Below are 19,037 nucleotides of genomic sequence, written 5' to 3' on the forward strand. Positions count from 1 at the left end.
GTGGCACAGTTAGGCGCACAGATGGGGGTGGCACAGGTAGGAGGCACACAGGTAGGGGAGCACAGGTAGGAGGCACACAGGTAGGGGTGGTACAGGTAGGAGGCGCACAGGTAGGGGCGGCACAGGTAGGAGGTGCACAGGTAGGAGGCACACAGGTAGCGGTGGTACAGGTAGGAGGCGCACAGGTAGGGGAGGCACAGGTAGGTGTACAGGTAGGAGGCACACAGGTAGGGCTGGTATAGGTAGGAGGCGCACAGGTAGGAGGCACACAGGTAGGGGTGGCACAGGTAGTAGGTGCACAGGTAGGGGTGGTACAGGTAGGAGGTGCACAGGTAGGGGCGGCACAGGTAGGAGGTGCACAGGTAGGAGGCACACAGGTAGGGGTGGTACAGGTAGGAGGCGCACAGGTAGGGGTGGCACAGGTAGGGGCGGCACAGGTAGGTGTACAGGTAGGAGGCACACAGGTAGGGGTGGTACAGGTAGGAGGCGCACAAGTAGGAGGTGCACAGGTAGGAGGCACACAGGTAGGAGGTGCACAGGTAGACACACAAGTAGGGGTGGTACAGGTAGGGGTGGTACAGGTAGGAGGTGCACAAGTAGGAGGTGCACAGGTAGGAGACACACAGGTAGGGGTGGTACAGGTAGGTGCACAGGTAGGGGTGGCACAGGTAGGAGGTACACAGGTAGGGGTGGTACAGGTAGGAGGCGCACAGGTAGGGGCGGCACAGGTAGGTGTACAGTTAGGAGGCACACAGGTAGGGGTGGCACAGGTAGGAGGCGCACAGGTATGAGGTGCACAGGTAGGAGGCACACAGGTAGGGGTGGCACAGGTAGGAGGTGCACAGGTAGGGGTGGTACAGGTAGGAGGTGCACAGGTAGGAGACACACAGGTAGGGGTGGTACAGGTAGGAGGTGCATAGGTAGGAGACACACAGGTAGGGGTGGTACAGGTAGGAGGTGCACAGGTAGGAGACACACACAGGTAGGGGTGGCACAGGTAGGAGATGCACAGGTAGGGGTGGTACAGGTAGGAGGCACACAGGTAGGGGTGGCACAGGTAGGTGTACAGGTAGGAGGCACACAGGTAGGGGTGGTACAGATAGGAGGCGCACAAGTAGGATGCGCACAGGTAGGTGGCGCACAGGTAGGTGGCGCACAGGTAGGAGGCACACAGGTAGGAGGTGCACAGGTAGGGGTGGCACAGGTAGGAGAGGTGCACAAGTATGAGGTGCACAGGTAGGATACACACAGGTAGGGGTGGTACAGGTAGGAGGCGCACAAGTAGGGGTGATACAGGTAGGAGGCACACAGGTAGGAGGCGCACAGGTAGGGGTGGTACAGGTAGGAGGTGCACAGGTAGGAGGCGCACAGGTACAGGTAGGGGTGGCACGGGTGGGAGGCGCCAGGTAGGGGTGGTACAGGTAGGGGCGGCACAGATAGGTGTACAGGTAGGAGGCGTACAGGTAGGAGGCGCACAGGTAGGGGTGGTACAGGTAGGGGTGGTAAAGGTAGGGGTGGCACAGGTAGGAGGCACACAGGTAGGGGTGGTACAGGTAGGGGTGGCACAGTTAGGCGCACAGATGGGGGTGGTACAGGTAGGAGGCGCACAGGTAGGGGTGGCACAGGTAGGAGGCACACAGGTAGGGGTGCACAGGTAGGAGGCACACAGGTAGGGGTGGTACAGGTAGGAGGCGCACAGGTAGGGGCGGCACAGGTAGGAGGTACACAGGTAGGGGTGGTACAGGTAGGAGGCGCACAGGTAGGGGAGGCACAGGTAGGTGTACAGGTAGGAGGCACACAGGTAGGGGTGGTACAGGTAGGAGGCGCACAGGTAGGAGGCACACAGGTAGGGGTGGCACAGGTAGGAGGTGCACAGGTAGGAGACACAGGTAGGGGTGGCACAGGTAGGAGGCACACAGGTAGGGGTGGCACAGGTAGGAGGCACACAGGTAGGGGTGGTACAGGTAGGAGGCACACAGGTAGGGGTGGCACAGGTAGGCGCACAGATGGGGGTGGTACAGGTAGGAGGCACACAGGTAGGAGGCACACAGGTAGGGGTGGCACAGGTAGGAGGCACACAGGTAGGGGTGGCACAGGTAGGCGCACAGATGGGGGTGGTACAGGTAGGAGGCACACAGGTAGGGGTGGTACAGGTAGGAGGCGCACAGGTAGTGGAGGCACAGGTAGGTGTACAGGTAGGAGGCACACAGGTAGGGGTGGTACAGGTAGGAGGCGCACAGTTAGGGGTGGCACAGGTAGGGGTGGCACAGGTAGGAGGCACACAGGTAGGAGGTGCACAGGTAGGGGTGGTACAGGTAGGAGGTGCACAGGTAGGGGTGGCACAGGTAGGAGGTACAAGGTAGGGGTGGTACAGGTAGGAGGCACACAGGTAGGGGTGGAACAGGTAGGCGCACAGATGGGGGTGGTACAGGTAGGAGGCACACAGGTAGGAGGCACACAGGTAGGGGTGCACAGGTAGAAGGCACACAGGTAGGGGTGGCACAGGTAGGAGGCGCACAGGTAGGGGCGACACAGGTAGGAGGTGCACAGGTAGGAGGCACACAGGTAGGGGTGGTACAGGTAGGAGGCGCACAGGTAGGGGAGGCACAGGTAGGAGGCACACAGGTAGGGGTGGTACAGGTAGGAGGCGCACAGGTAGGGGTGGCACAGGTAGGAGGCACACAGGTAGGGGTGCACAGGTAGGAGGCACACAGGTAGGGGTGGCACAGGTACGAGGCGCACAGGTAGGGGTGGCACAGGTAGGAGGTGCACAGGTAGGAGGCACACAGGTAGGGGTGGTACAGGTAGGGGTGGCACAGGTAGGTGTACAGGTAGGAGGCACACAGGTAGGGGTGGTACAGGTAGGAGGTGCACAGGTAGGAGGCACACGGGTAGGGGTGGTACAGGTAGGAGGCGACAGGTAGGGACTCATTGATTTATCACACTCACTCACAGATTCCCCTCTCCGGCCGGAGAAGGGAACACGGCACTTTCAACTGTGCACAAACAGAGCGCTCACGTGACACTGAACGTGACGCACGAACCCGGAAGCAGCAGGACGGGACACAGACAAGGAGGAGACGGAGGAGACCGGCGGCCGCTGGACAGCGCGCGGACCGAAGGAGACAGAAGACACCGAGGACTGGTAGCCTGAGGTGGGGAAAGCAGAGACGCGGCTCACCGGCGGCAGGCAAAAAACCTGCCCCCGGCGGTAAGTCTAAATACACACAGCCCACGGTCCCACACCTCAGCGCTGCACATAGAGGCTTGATGACAGGCGGGACGCCGCACTGATCATACACCGTTAGTACCATCTGACACCCAGTCTCAGAGTGAACATAGGCACTCACCACTCCTAAGGTAAAGGTGACCCGCAGGGCACACCTGACATTCACCCGAGCTGGGGTCTATTTTGTATACCATTAGGAAGGTATACCTTGTAAAGGGTAGTCTGCAGGACATACCTGACAGTGGTGAGCAAATAACATTAAGGAACCATTAATATACCTCAAAGAGGTTGCTGATATAAGGACAGCCTATATACTGCCATTGGACACCGCATACACAAATAAAGTATATGGCACCTATCCTCCCAGAGTGATCATTACCTCACACACACATTCACGGGAAAACACAGAGAACAATCACATATCTACAGATTTCACTCAATTCATAACACCCCATTCTATTCACCCCTCCTACTCACCATTCAGCGCGCTAACCTTTCCAAATATTATTCCACAGGTAGGAGGCACACAGGTAGGGGTGGTACAGGTAGGTGCACAGGTAGGGGTGGTACAGGTAGGTGCACAGGTAGGGGTGGTACAGGTAGGGGTGGCACAGGTAGGAGGCACACAGGTAGGGTGGCACAGGTAGGGGTGGCACAGGTAGGAGGTGCACAGGTAGGGGTGGTACAGGTAGGAGGCACACAGGTAGGGGTGCACAGGTAGGAGGCACACAGGTAGGGGTGGCACAGGTAGGAGGTGCACAGGTAGGAGGCACACAGGTAGGGGTGGTACAGGTAGGAGGCGCACAGGTAGGGGAGGCACAGGTAGGTGTACAGGTAGGAGGCACACGGGTAGGGGTGGTACAGGTAGGAGGCGACAGGTAGGAGGTGCACAGGTAGGAGGCACACAGGTAGGCCTAGCTCCTCCACCTGATGTCAGAGCTCCTTTAGCTCACTTGCTTTTAGCATCTATCTTAAGGCCACACCCCTTTTCCAGCAAATGCTATGACATGCCCTAGTGTGAGCACAGGACCCTTTTAAATTCTCCATACCCCCACTACATCATTTCCACTTCGACCACTGTAAGTATATATATATATATATATATATATATCCAGATGGTCGACACTCACACCTTATATATTAGATCGCTGGGGTAGCAACCCATGTTAGAGGCTCATAATGAGATTCACAAACAAAAAAAAACAGGTAGGAGGTGCACAGGTAGGGGTGGCACAGGTAGGAGGCACACAGGTAGGGGTGGCACAGGTAGGAGGTGCACAGGTAGGGGTGGTACAGGTAGGGGTGGTACAGGTAGGGGTGGTACAGGTAGGAGGCACACAGGTAGGGGTGGCACAGGTAGGAGGCGCACAGGTTGGAGGCACATAGGTAGGGGTGGCACAGGTAGGAAGCACACAGGTAGGGGGTGGCACAGGTAGGAGGCGCACAGTTAGGGATGGCACAGGTAGGAGGCACACAGGTAGGGGTGGTACAGGTAGGAGGTGCACAGGTAGGGGTGGCACAGGTAGGAGGCACACAGGTAGGGGTGGCACAGGTAGGAGGTGCACAGGTAGGGGTGGTACAGGTAGGAGGTACACAGGTAGGGGTGGTACAGGTAGGAGGCACACAGGGGTGGCACAGTTAGGCGCACAGATGGGGGTGGCACAGGTAGGAGGCACACAGGTAGGGGAGCACAGGTAGGAGGCACACAGGTAGGGGTGGTACAGGTAGGAGGCGCACAGGTAGGGGCGGCACAGGTAGGAGGTGCACAGGTAGGAGGCACACAGGTAGCGGTGGTACAGGTAGGAGGCGCACAGGTAGGGGAGGCACAGGTAGGTGTACAGGTAGGAGGCACACAGGTAGGGCTGGTATAGGTAGGAGGCGCACAGGTAGGAGGCACACAGGTAGGGGTGGCACAGGTAGTAGGTGCACAGGTAGGGGTGGTACAGGTAGGAGGTGCACAGGTAGGGGCGGCACAGGTAGGAGGTGCACAGGTAGGAGGCACACAGGTAGGGGTGGTACAGGTAGGAGGCGCACAGGTAGGGGTGGCACAGGTAGGGGCGGCACAGGTAGGTGTACAGGTAGGAGGCACACAGGTAGGGGTGGTACAGGTAGGAGGCGCACAAGTAGGAGGTGCACAGGTAGGAGGCACACAGGTAGGAGGTGCACAGGTAGACACACAAGTAGGGGTGGTACAGGTAGGGGTGGTACAGGTAGGAGGTGCACAAGTAGGAGGTGCACAGGTAGGAGACACACAGGTAGGGGTGGTACAGGTAGGTGCACAGGTAGGGGTGGCACAGGTAGGAGGTACACAGGTAGGGGTGGTACAGGTAGGAGGCGCACAGGTAGGGGCGGCACAGGTAGGTGTACAGTTAGGAGGCACACAGGTAGGGGTGGCACAGGTAGGAGGCGCACAGGTATGAGGTGCACAGGTAGGAGGCACACAGGTAGGGGTGGCACAGGTAGGAGGTGCACAGGTAGGGGTGGTACAGGTAGGAGGTGCACAGGTAGGAGACACACAGGTAGGGGTGGTACAGGTAGGAGGTGCATAGGTAGGAGACACACAGGTAGGGGTGGTACAGGTAGGAGGTGCACAGGTAGGAGACACACACAGGTAGGGGTGGCACAGGTAGGAGATGCACAGGTAGGGGTGGTACAGGTAGGAGGCACACAGGTAGGGGTGGCACAGGTAGGTGTACAGGTAGGAGGCACACAGGTAGGGGTGGTACAGATAGGAGGCGCACAAGTAGGATGCGCACAGGTAGGTGGCGCACAGGTAGGTGGCGCACAGGTAGGAGGCACACAGGTAGGAGGTGCACAGGTAGGGGTGGCACAGGTAGGAGAGGTGCACAAGTATGAGGTGCACAGGTAGGATACACACAGGTAGGGGTGGTACAGGTAGGAGGCGCACAAGTAGGGGTGATACAGGTAGGAGGCACACAGGTAGGAGGCGCACAGGTAGGGGTGGTACAGGTAGGAGGTGCACAGGTAGGAGGCGCACAGGTACAGGTAGGGGTGGCACGGGTGGGAGGCGCCAGGTAGGGGTGGTACAGGTAGGGGCGGCACAGATAGGTGTACAGGTAGGAGGCGTACAGGTAGGAGGCGCACAGGTAGGAGGCGCACAGGTAGGGGTGGTACAGGTAGGAGGCGTACAGGTAGGAGGCGTACAGGTAGGAGGTGCACAGGTGGGAGGCGCACAGGTAGGGGTGGTACAGGTAGGAGGTGCACAGGTAGGAGGCGTACAGGTAGGAGGTGCACAGGTACGAGGCGCACAGGTTGGGGTGGTACAGGTAGGAGGCGCACAGGTAGGGGTGGTACAGGTAGGAGGCGCACAGGTAGGAGGCGCACAGGTAGGAGGCGCACAGGTAGGAGGCGCACAGGTAGGAGGCGCACAGGTAGGAGGCGTACAGGTAGGAGGCGCACAGGTAGGGGTGGTACAGGTAGGGGCACGGGCGTTTTAAGAGAGGAGGGGGCCCGTGGGCAGACTCTGGTTGGGCTCCCTCTCTCCACAGCGCTGCAGGCTCCGGCATCGAGCAGGAGTATACTGCACATGTGCAGCTCTCCGGAAACATGGCGACGCCATGGTCCGGAGACAAATTTTGAACTGCGCATGCGAGGCGGCCATATTTGGATGGATTTTTGCTGCAAATACAGCGTCTGTAACGCTAGGAGTGGGACGCCGGAGAGGTAAGTATAAACGACATGGGGCAGTGTGGGACCCCTGGACCCAGGGACCCGTGTGCACCGCACACATTGCACCCATGATAGAAACGCCAATGGGTAGGAGGCGCACTGGTTAGGGTGGTACAGGTAGGGGGCGCACAGGTGGGGACTCACAGGTAGGGGGTGCACTTTTAGGGGGGCGCACAGGTAGGGTGTGCACTGGTTAGGGTGGTACAGGTAGGGTGTGCACTGGTTAGGGTGGTACAGGTAGGGTGTGCACTGGTTAGGGTGGCACAGGTAGGGGGTGCACTGGTTAGGGTGGCACAGGTAGGGGGTGCACTTTTAGGGGGGCGCACAGGTAGGGTGTGCACTGGTTAGGGTGGTACAGGTAGGGTGTGCACTGGTTAGGGTGGTACAGGTAGGGTGTGCACTGGTTAGGATGGTACAGGTAGGGTGTGCACTGGTTAGGATGGTACAGGTAGGGTGTGCACTGGTTAGGGTGGTACAGGTAGGGTGTGCACTGGTTAGGGTGGTACAGGTAGGGTGTGCACTGGTTAGGGTGGTACAGGTAGGGTGTGCACTGGTTAGGGTGGTACAGGTAGGGTGTGCACTGGTTAGGGTGTGCACTGGTTAGGATGGTACAGGTAGGGTGTGCACTGGTTAGGGTGGTACAGGTAGGGTGTGCACTGGTTAGGATGGTACAGGTAGGGTGTGCACTGGTTAGGATGGTACAGGTAGGGTGTGCACTGGTTAGGGTGGTACAGGTAGGGTGTGCACTGGTTAGGGTGGTACAGGTAGGGTGTGCACTGGTTAGGGTGGTACAGGTAGGGTGTGCACTGGTTAGGGTGGTACAGGTAGGGTGTGCACTGGTTAGGGTGTGCACTGGTTAGGATGGTACAGGTAGGGTGTGCACTGGTTAGGGTGGTACAGGTAGGGTGTGCACTGGTTAGGGTGGTACAGGTAGGGTGTGCACTGGTTAGGGTGTGCACTGGTTAGGATGGTACAGGTAGGGTGTGCACTGGTTAGGGTGGTTACAGGTAGGGTGTGCATTAGAAGCCCAGTGATATGTATAGTGTTGATAAGAATCTCAGTGATATATATAGTGAGTAGAAGGCCAGTGATATATATAGTGTTGATTAGAAGCCCAGTGATATATATAGTGAATAGAAGGCCAGTGATATATATAGTGTTGATTAGAAGCCCAGTGATATATATAGTGTTGATTAGAAGCCCAGTGATATATATAGTGTTGAGTAGAAGATCAGTGATATATATAGTGTCGATTAGAATCTCAGTGATATATATAGTGTCGATTAGAAGCCCAGTAATATATATAGTATTGAGTAGAAGCCCAGTGATATATATAGTGTTGATTAGAAGCCCAGTGATATATATAGTGTTGATTAGAAGGCCAGTGATATATATAGTGTTGAGTAGAAGCCCAGTGATATATATAGTGTTGATTAGAAGGCCAGTGATACATATAGTGTTGATTAGAAGGCCAGTGATATATATAGTGTTGAGTAGAAGCCCAGTGATATATAGATATATATATATATATATATATATATATATATATATATATATATATAGTGTTGAGTAGAAGCCCAGGGATGTATATATATATATATATATAGTGTTGAGTAGAAGCCCAGGGATATATATATATATATATATATATATATAGTGTTGAGTAGAAGCCCAGGGATATATATATATAGTGTTGAGTAGAAGCCCAGTGATAGATATATATATATATATATATATATATTAGAGATGAGCGGGTTCGGTTCCTCTGAATCCGAACCCGCCCGAACTTCATGTTTTTTTTCACGGGTCCGAGCGACTCGGATCTTCCCGCCTTGCTCGGTTAACCCGAGCGCGCCCGAACGTCATCATCCCGCTGTCGGATTCTCGCGAGGCTCGGATTCTATCGCGAGACTCGGATTCTATATAAGGAGCCGCGCGTCGCCGCCATTTTCACACGTGCATTGAGAGTCATAGGGAGAGGACGTGGCTGGCGTCCTCTCCGTTTAGAGAAGAGAGAGACACAGTAGAGACGAGAGAGACACAGTAGTAGTAATTTTGGGGAGCATTATTTGGCGGAGTACTACTATACTACTATACTACTTGCTGAAGTGATATAGATTAGATAGTGTGACTGTAAGTGTATTGTATTATCTGACTTGTGGGGGAGACACTGACAGTGGGGAGCAGTTAGAGTCTGAGAGCAGGACTCAGGAGTACATATAACGTACAGTGCACACTTTTGCTGCCAGAGTCAGTGCCACACTGCCATTGTTGTGACCACACTGACCACCAGTATAATATATATTTTGTGATTGTCTGCTTAGGACTCGGAGTACTAGTTGCAAGTTGCAACGTGAGTGACCTGACCACCAGTTTAATAATCAATCACCACCAGTTTAATATATATATATATATATATATATATATAATTGTATATAATATATATATATATATATATATATATATATATATATAATATTGTATACCACCTACCCGTGGTTTTTTTTTTTTCCATTCTTCTTTATACATACTACTATAGTAGCTTACTGTAGCAGTCTGCGGTGCTGTGCTGACCTGACAGTGTCCAGCAGGTCCGTCATCAGTCATTACATAATAAATATATATAGTACCTGTCCGGCTGCAGTACTAGTGATATTATATTGATTTCATCTCATTATCAATAATTTATCATCCAGTCTAGACTCTATATTAGCAGCAGACACAGTACATTAGTCCACGGCTGTAGCTACCTCTGTGTCGGCACTCGGCAGTCCATCCATAATTGTATACCACCTACCCGTGTTTTTTTTTTTTTTTCTTCTTTGTACATACTACTATAGTATAGTAGCTTACTGTAGCAGTCTGCGGTGCTGCTGAGCTGACAGTGTCCAGCAGGTCCGTCATCAGTCATCATTACCTAATAAATATATTATCTACCTGTCCGGCTGCAGTACTAGTGATATTATATATACATACATATATATATTGATTTCATATCATTATCATCCAGTCTATATTAGCAGCAGACACAGTACGTTAGTCCACGGCTGTAGCTACCTCTGTGTCGGCACTCGGCAGTCCATCCATAATTGTATACCACCTACCCGTGGTTTTTTTTTTTTCTTTCTTCTTTGTACATACTACTATAGTATAGTAGCTTACTGTAGCAGTCTGCGGTGCTGCTGAGCTGACAGTGTCCAGCAGGTCCGTCATCAGTCATCATTACCTAATAAATATATTATCTACCTGTCCGGCTGCAGTACTAGTGATATTATATATACATACATATATATATTGATTTCATATCATTATCATCCAGTCTATATTAGCAGCAGACACAGTACGTTAGTCCATGGCTGTAGCTACCTCTGTGTCGGCACTCGGCAGTCCATCCATAATTGTATACCACCTACCCGTGGTTTTTTTTTTTCTTTCTTCTTTGTACATACTACTATAGTATAGTAGCTTACTGTAGCAGTCTGCGGTGCTGCTGAGCTGACAGTGTCCAGCAGGTCCGTCATCAGTCATCATTACCTAATAAATATATTATCTACCTGTCCGGCTGCAGTACTAGTGATATTATATATACATACATATATATATTGATTTCATATCATTATCATCCAGTCTATATTAGCAGCAGACACAGTACGTTAGTCCACGGCTGTAGCTACCTCTGTGTCGGCACTCGGCAGTCCATCCATAAGTATACTAGTATCCAATCCATCCATCTCCATTGTTTACCTGAGGTGCCTTTTAGTTGTGCCTATTAAAATATGGAGAACAAAAATGTTGAGGTTCCAAAATTAGGGAAAGATCAAGATCCACTTCCACCTCGTGCTGAAGCTGCTGCCACTAGTCATGGCCGAGACGATGAAATGCCAGCAACGTCGTCTGCCAAGGCCGATGCCCAATGTCATAGTACAGAGCATGTCAAATCCAAAACACCAAATATCAGTAAAAAAAGGACTCCAAAACCTAAAATAAAATTGTCGGAGGAGAAGCGTAAACTTGCCAATATGCCATTTACCACACGGAGTGGCAAGGAACGGCTGAGGCCCTGGCCTATGTTCATGGCTAGTGGTTCAGCTTCACATGAGGATGGAAGCACTCAGCCTCTCGCTAGAAAAATGAAAAGACTCAAGCTGGCAAAAGCAGTAGCACCGCAAAGAACTGTGCGTTCTTCGAAATCCCAAATCCACAAGGAGAGTCCGACTCCAATTGTGTCGGTTGCGATGCCTGACCTTCCCAACACTGGACGTGAAGAGCATGCGCCTTCCACCATTTGCACGCCCCCTGCAAGTGCTGGAAGGAGCACCCGCAGTCCAGTTCCTGATAGTCAGATTGAAGATGTCAGTGTTGAAGTACACCAGGATGAGGAGGATATGGGTGTTGCTGGCGCTGGGGAGGAAATTGACCAGGAGGATTCTGATGGTGAGGTGGTTTGTTTAAGTCAGGCACCCGGGGAGACACCTGTTGTCCGTGGGAGGAATATGGCCACTGACATGCCTGGTGAAAATACCAAAAAAATCAGCTCTTCGGTGTGGAAGTATTTCAACAGAAATGCGGACAACAGGTGTCAAGCCGTGTGTTGCCTTTGTCAAGCTGTAATAAGTAGGGGTAAGGACGTTAACCACCTCGGAACATCCTCCCTTATACGTCACCTGCAGCGCATTCATAATAAGTCAGTGACAAGTTCAAAAACTTTGGGTGACAGTGGAAGCAGTCCACTGACCAGTAAATCCCTTCCTCTTGTAACCAAGCTCACGCAAACCACCCCACCAACTCCCTCAGTGTCAATTTCCTCCTTCCCCAGGAATGCCAATAGTCCTGCAGGCCATGTCACTGGCAATTCTGACGATTCCTCTCCTGCCTGGGATTCCTCCGATGCATCCTTGCGTGTAACGCCTACTGCTGCTGGCGCTGCTGTTGTTGCTGCTGGGAGTCGATGGTCATCCCAGAGGGGAAGTCGTAAGACCACTTTTACTACTTCCACCAAGCAATTGACTGTCCAACAGTCCTTTGCGAGGAAGATGAAATATCACAGCAGTCATCCTACTGCAAAGCGGATAACTGAGGCCTTGGCATCCTGGGTGGTGAGAAACGTGGTTCCGGTATCCATCATTACTGCAGAGCCAACTAGAGACTTGTTGGAGGTACTGTGTCCCCGGTACCAAATACCATCTAGGTTCCATTTCTCTAGGCAGGCGATACCGAAAATGTACACAGACCTCAGAAAAAGAGTCACCAGTGTCCTAAAAAATGCAGCTGTACCCAATGTCCACTTAACCACGGACATGTGGACAAGTGGAGCAGGGCAGGGTCAGGACTATATGACTGTGACAGCCCACTGGGTAGATGTATGGACTCCCGCCGCAAGAACAGCAGCGGCGGCACCAGTAGCAGCATCTCGCAAACGCCAACTCTTTCCTAGGCAGGCTACGCTTTGTATCACCGGTTTCCAGAATACGCACACAGCTAAAAACCTCTTACGGCAACTGAGGAAGATCATCGCGGAATGGCTTACCCCAATTGGACTCTCCTGTGGATTTGTGGCATCGGACAACGCCAGCAATATTGTGTGTGCATTAAATATGGGCAAATTCCAGCACGTCCCATGTTTTGCACATACCTTGAATTTGGTGGTGCAGAATTATTTAAAAAACGACAGGGGCGTGCAAGAGATGCTGTCGGTGGCCAGAAGAATTGCGGGACACTTTCGGCGTACAGGCACCACGTACAGAAGACTGGAGCACCACCAAAAACTACTGAACCTGCCCTGCCATCATCTGAAGCAAGAAGTGGTAACGAGGTGGAATTCAACCCTCTATATGCTTCAGAGGTTGGAGGAGCAGCAAAAGGCCATTCAAGCCTATACAATTGAGCACGATATAGGAGGTGGAATGCACCTGTCTCAAGCGCAGTGGAGAATGATTTCAACGTTGTGCAAGGTTCTGCTGCCCTTTGAACTTGCCACACGTGAAGTCAGTTCAGACACTGCCAGCCTGAGTCAGGTCATTCCCCTCATCAGGCTTTTGCAGAAGAAGCTGGAGACATTGAAGGAGGAGCTAACACGGAGCGATTCCGCTAGGCATGTGGGACTTGTGGATGGAGCCCTTAATTCGCTTAACAAGGATTCACGGGTGGTCAATCTGTTGAAATCAGAGCACTACATTTTGGCCACCGTGCTCGATCCTAGATTTAAAGCCTACCTTGGATCTCTCTTTCCGGCAGACACAAGTCTGCTGGGGTTGAAAGACCTGCTGGTGAGAAAATTGTCAAGTCAAGCGGAACGCGACCTGTCAACATCTCCTCCTTCACATTCTCCCGCAACTGGGGGTGCGAGGAAAAGGCTCAGAATTCCGAGCCCACCCGCTGGCGGTGGTGCAGGGCAGTCTGGAGCGACTGCTGATGCTGACATCTGGTCCGGACTGAAGGACCTGACAACGATTACGGACATGTCGTCTACTGTCACTGCATATGATTCTCTCAACATTGAAAGAATGGTGGAGGATTATATGAGTGACCGCATCCAAGTAGGCACATCACACAGTCCGTACTTATACTGGCAGGAAAAAGAGGCAATTTGGAGGCCCTTGCACAAACTGGCTTTATTCTACCTAAGTTGTCCTCCCACAAGTGTGTACTCCGAAAGAGTGTTTAGTGCCGCCGCTCACCTTGTCAGCAATCGGCGTACGAGGTTACATCCAGAAAATGTGGAGAAGATGATGTTCATTAAAATGAATTATAATCAATTCCTCCGTGGAGACATTGACCAGCAGCAATTGCCTCCACAAAGTACACAGGGAGCTGAGATGGTGGATTCCAGTGGGGACGAATTGATAATCTGTGAAGAGGGGGATGTACACGGTGATATATCGGAGGATGATGATGAGGTGGACATCTTGCCTCTGTAGAGCCAGTTTGTGCAAGGAGAGATTAATTGCTTCTTTTTTGGTGGGGGTCCAAACCAACCCGTCATTTCAGTCACAGTCGTGTGGCAGACCCTGTCACTGAAATGATGGGTTGGTTAAAGTGTGCATGTCCTGTTTATACAACATAAGGGTGGGTGGGAGGGCCCAAGGACAATTCCATCTTGCACCTCTTTTTTCTTTAATTTTTCTTTGCGTCATGTGCTGTTTGTGGAATGTTTTTTGGAAGGGCCATCCTGCGTGACACTGCAGTGCCACTCCTAGATGGGCCCGGTGTTTGTGTCGGCCACTAGGGTCGCTTATCTTACTCACACAGCTACCTCATTGCGCCTCTTTTTTTCTTTGCGTCATGTGCTGTTTGGGGAGGGTTTTTTGGAAGGGACATCCTGCGTGACACTGCAGTGCCACTCCTAGATGGGCCCGGTGTTTGTGTCGGCCACTAGGGTCGCTTATCTTACTCACACAGCTACCTCATTGCGCCTCTTTTTTTCTTTGCGTCATGTGCTGTTTGGGGAGGGTTTTTTGGAAGGGACATCCTGCGTGACACTGCAGTGCCACTCCTAGATGGGCCCGGTGTTTGTGTCGGCCACTAGGGTCGCTTATCTTACTCACACAGCTACCTCATTGCGCCTCTTTTTTTCTTTGCGTCATGTGCTGTTTGGGGAGGGTTTTTTGGAAGGGCCATCCTGCGTGACACTGCAGTGCCACTCCTAGATGTGCCCGGTGTTTGTGTCGGCCACTAGGGTCGCTTATCTTACTCACACAGCTACCTCATTGCGCCTCTTTTTTTCTTTGCGTCATGTGCTGTTTGGGGATGGTTTTTTGGAAGGGCCATCCTGCGTGACACTGCAGTGCCACTCCTAGATGGGCCCGGTGTTTGTGTCGGCCACTAGGGTCGCTTATCTTACTCACACAGCTACCTCATTGCGCCTCTTTTTTTCTTTGCGTCATGTGCTGTTTGGGGAGGGTTTTTTGGAAGGGCCATCCTGCGTGACACTACAGTGCCACTCCTAGATGGGCCCGGTGTTTGTGTCGGCCACTAGGGTCGCTTATCTTACTCACACAGCTACCTCATTGCGCCTCTTTTTTTCTTTGCGTCATGTGCTGTTTGGGGAGGGTTTTTTGGAAGGGCCATCCTGCGTGACACTGCAGTGCCACTCCTAGATGGGCCCGGTGTTTGTGTCGGCCACTAGGGTCGCTTATCTTACTCACACAGCTACCTCATTGCGCCTCTTTTTTTCTTTGCGTCATGTGCTGTTTGGGGAGGGTTTTTTGGAAGGGACATCCTGCGCGACACTGCAGTGCCACTCCTAGATGGGCCCGGTGTTTGTGTCGGCCACTAGGGTCGCTTATCTTACTCACACAGCTACCTCATTGCGCCTCTTTTTTTCTTTGCGTCATGTGCTGTTTGGGGAGGGTTTTTTGGAAGGGACATCCTGCGTGACACTGCAGTGCCACTCCTAGATGGGCCCGGTGTTTGTGTCGGCCACTAGGGTCGCTTAGCTTAGTCATCCAGCGACCTAGGTGCAAATTTTAGGACTAAAAATAATATTGTGAGGTGTGAGGTATTCAGAATAGACTGAAAATGAGTGTAAATTATGGTTTTTGAGGTTAATAATACTTTGGGATCAAAATGACCCCCAAATTCTATGATTTAAGCAGTTTTTTAGTGTTTTTAAAAAAAAACACCCGAATCCAAAACACACCCGAATCCGACAAAAAAAATTCGGTGAGGTTTTGCCAAAACGCGGTCGAACCCAAAACACGGCCGCGGAACCGAACCCAAAACCAAAACACAAAACCCGAAAAATTTCCGGCGCTCATCTCTAATATATATATATATATATATATAGTGTTGAGTAGAAGCCCAGGGATATATATAGTGTTGATTAGAAGCCCAGGGATATATATAGTGTCGATTAGAAGCCCAGTGATATATATAGTGTTGAGTAGAAGCCCAGTGATATATATAGTGTTGAGTAGAAGCCCAGTGATATAGATATATATATATATATATATATATATATAGTGTTGAGTAGAAGCCCAGGGATATATATATATATATATATATATATATATAGTGTTGAGTAGAAGCCCAGGGATATATATATATATATATATATATATAGTGTTGAGTAGAAGCCTAGTGATAGATAGATATATATATAGATAGTGTTGATTAGAAGCCCAGTGATATATATAGTGTTGATTAGCAGCCCAGTGATATATATTGTGTAGATTAGAAGCCCGGGGATATATATATATATAGTGTAGATTAGAAGCCCGGGGATATATATATAGTGTTGATTAGAAGCCCAGGAATATACTCCATTCAGGACAGAAACTTCACCATATTCATTACCTCTTGTTTGGAGGACGGGTTAGGCATCTTCGATGTCATACCTTGCTGTGCACGCAGTATGAAGTATCAGTTTGGCGTTGTGTTTGGGAGTATAACAGGGGATGTACAGCAGTAGGTGTGATGGGCCGAGGGATGAAGGTGGTCATTCCGAGTTGATCGCAGCCAGCAACTATTGCTGCTGGTGCGATCAACTAATCTCCGCCTATGGGGAAGTGTATTTTAGCTTAGCAGGGCTGCGATCGCTTGTGCAGCCCTGCTAAGCAAAAAAAAGTTGTCATCAACCTAGGAGTAAGGCTGGAGCTACTTACCCTGTGCGACGGATCCAGCAACGTCAGACATCCGCCCTCCGTTTGCCTGGACACACCTGCGTTCGGACGACCACTCCCCGAAAACGGCATCCAACAGTGAGTATCCGCACCGAAACGCCTCTCCACTGTCAATCTTCATGCAATCGGCGCTGCGCCTTCTTTTTTCGTTGTGCACGTCATTGCCCGGCGACCGATCTCGCTGGGCAACGACACACGTGAGCAATGCGTATGCCGCGCATGTACAGTTCTGACCCATTCGCACCACAGCACAGAACTGCTGCATGCGATCGGGTCGGAATGACCCCCGAAGAGCGGCCCAGGGTTTGTGTTGTGAGAGAATTAATCATGGTCCAGAAAGGGGTAAGGACAAGACACAACCACTAAAGGCGGAAAAAAAGGTGCAGGAGTGGCCACATTGTCTGGGGAGACACACCAGGGTACATTTTGTGTATATGGTCTGGAACAAAATAACATATGGTGAGGACTTTCTAAGAGTTTCATTGATGGCGACAATAATAAAGGATTTGAGGGTTCTGGGGCACATCAAGTTCCAAGTGTCACATTATGCTCTTGCTACTTACCTGTCACCTTGCACCTGAATGGCTCCATTCCAGCTGTGGCCTCCAGGCATTCACCCGTGGCCATTCGTGGCACCCCACAGTTGTGGAATTACAGATCACAACCTGTCTACTTGAGAATTGCTGGGGCAGGCTGTATATAACCCAGCACAGCCTTTCCCCTAGGAGGAACTGCAGGGAGAGCATGGTGATATATGACCCTGCTCTGTTTTGCAGAGAGAGAGAGGACCCACGTGCACTGCTGACAGGATCACAGAAGCCAGTACTGGTGATGCATGTGCCTCAGACAGAGTGTGATTAGAGAGTAAGGTCCCATGTCCTATGTGTGCAGCAGCGTGACCCAGGGAGAGGTACGGAGCAGAAATGGGGGAAACCTCTGTATCAGCGTGGAGCTGGTGCAGAGCGGCGGGCCCTGTACACAGAGGGAGATCCCGCAGCTAGATGCTGCAGTGTGTTGGAGACTTGAGCAACCAGTACCTACGCTGAGACTGAGTGAGTACTTGCCTACACCATATAGCATAAGCCTGGGGCACCGGTCAAGCCGTTTACAGGGAGTGTTTGGGACAGTTGTGCGACAATCAGCCTGTTTCCAAGTTAGAAGGAGACTTGCACTAATTTATGGAGAAGTGCTTACCAATTTGGGAAAGGAAAGTGTATTATTATTATTGCCCAGGATCACGCCTTTCACTGTGTTCATTTTCATAATTAACTTTCTTTTTCATCCACTAGGGGTCACTGGAGTACTCTTGGGATATGGACGGCTTCCGCAGGAAACAGGGCACTGAATATTTAAATTTAGAACTCTCCACCCCTCCATATTCCCAGAGTACCTCAGTGTTTTTTCTGTGCTCATGCACTAACAGAGGCTTGTGTGGGTTCCCACACTTATCTTTAAATATTGATTTTAATTTTTACTTTTTTCTACTACTCCAGCACATCCCTTCCCAGTTTCTACTAAAAACATGGGTCTGGGATAGTGCCGCTGCACGGAGCAGCGCATGGCGTGTCGGTCCTCACAAAGAGCAGCCACACGCAGCCCACTGACTGCTGCAAGAGCTGGACGGAGCTTACAGATAGAAGCCCCGTCACAGCCATGAACTGCTGCAAGAGCTGGACGGAGCTTACAGGAGAAGTCCCGTCGCAGCCCTCCCTACAGGAGACAAGGTATGCTGGGGGGGAACAGGGCGGTCAGCGCAGGCTGCCGCCCCGCTGTGTGAGGTCCGTGTTATAATGCCGCCCGCACCCGCCGCTCATACAGCCCGCCCCAGCCGCTCCGTCCGCCTGGCCCAGCCGATCCGTCAGCGCTGTACGTCCATGAAAGTACCAGCGCTAAGAGGGGGAGAACCGCCGCAGCTCGGCTAGCGCCGCCGGAAGCCGCTACGCGCCGCTCCGGGCAGCCGAACTCCGCTGTCTGCATAATGTTCCCTCGGATAAGCGTCCCCCGCCTCCCTGTAATGACAAGGTCAGCTTCCCGGCAACGCTCCCCGCTGAGACACAGCGCTACAAGGAGCACAGGGGGAAGTGGGGGGGGGGACAAGTCTGATTACAGCTCTGCTGCAAGGGAGAAAATCTTATATGGGAAGAATAGCCTGTATGACAGGCTGCCATATGCACCATAGGTTGTATTAATAGTCTATTGAGCCTATATTAAACTGCAGTCAGGAGGCAGGTATTGTAACCTGTCCTGTGATTATCAGTGTAAGCATGGCATGGGGGCCATTTTAACCATGCTTCCTGATTCTTCCAGTTTGTAATTCCAGAAGGTTCCTGTCCTACATCTCTACTCCACCGGAGGCGCAGGGGTGTTAGTGGGAATTTTGGTTCAGGTTTCATATAGGCTGGCCATGTGAACTGCACTTCGGCCATATATATATATATATATATATATTACACACCTTAAGTAATAATTTTACTGAGTCGTGCAAGTGTCTGTCTTTG

This window comes from Pseudophryne corroboree, chromosome 7 (assembly GCF_028390025.1).
Source record: "Pseudophryne corroboree isolate aPseCor3 chromosome 7, aPseCor3.hap2, whole genome shotgun sequence".
NCBI classification, from domain to species: Eukaryota; Metazoa; Chordata; class Amphibia; order Anura; family Myobatrachidae; genus Pseudophryne; species Pseudophryne corroboree.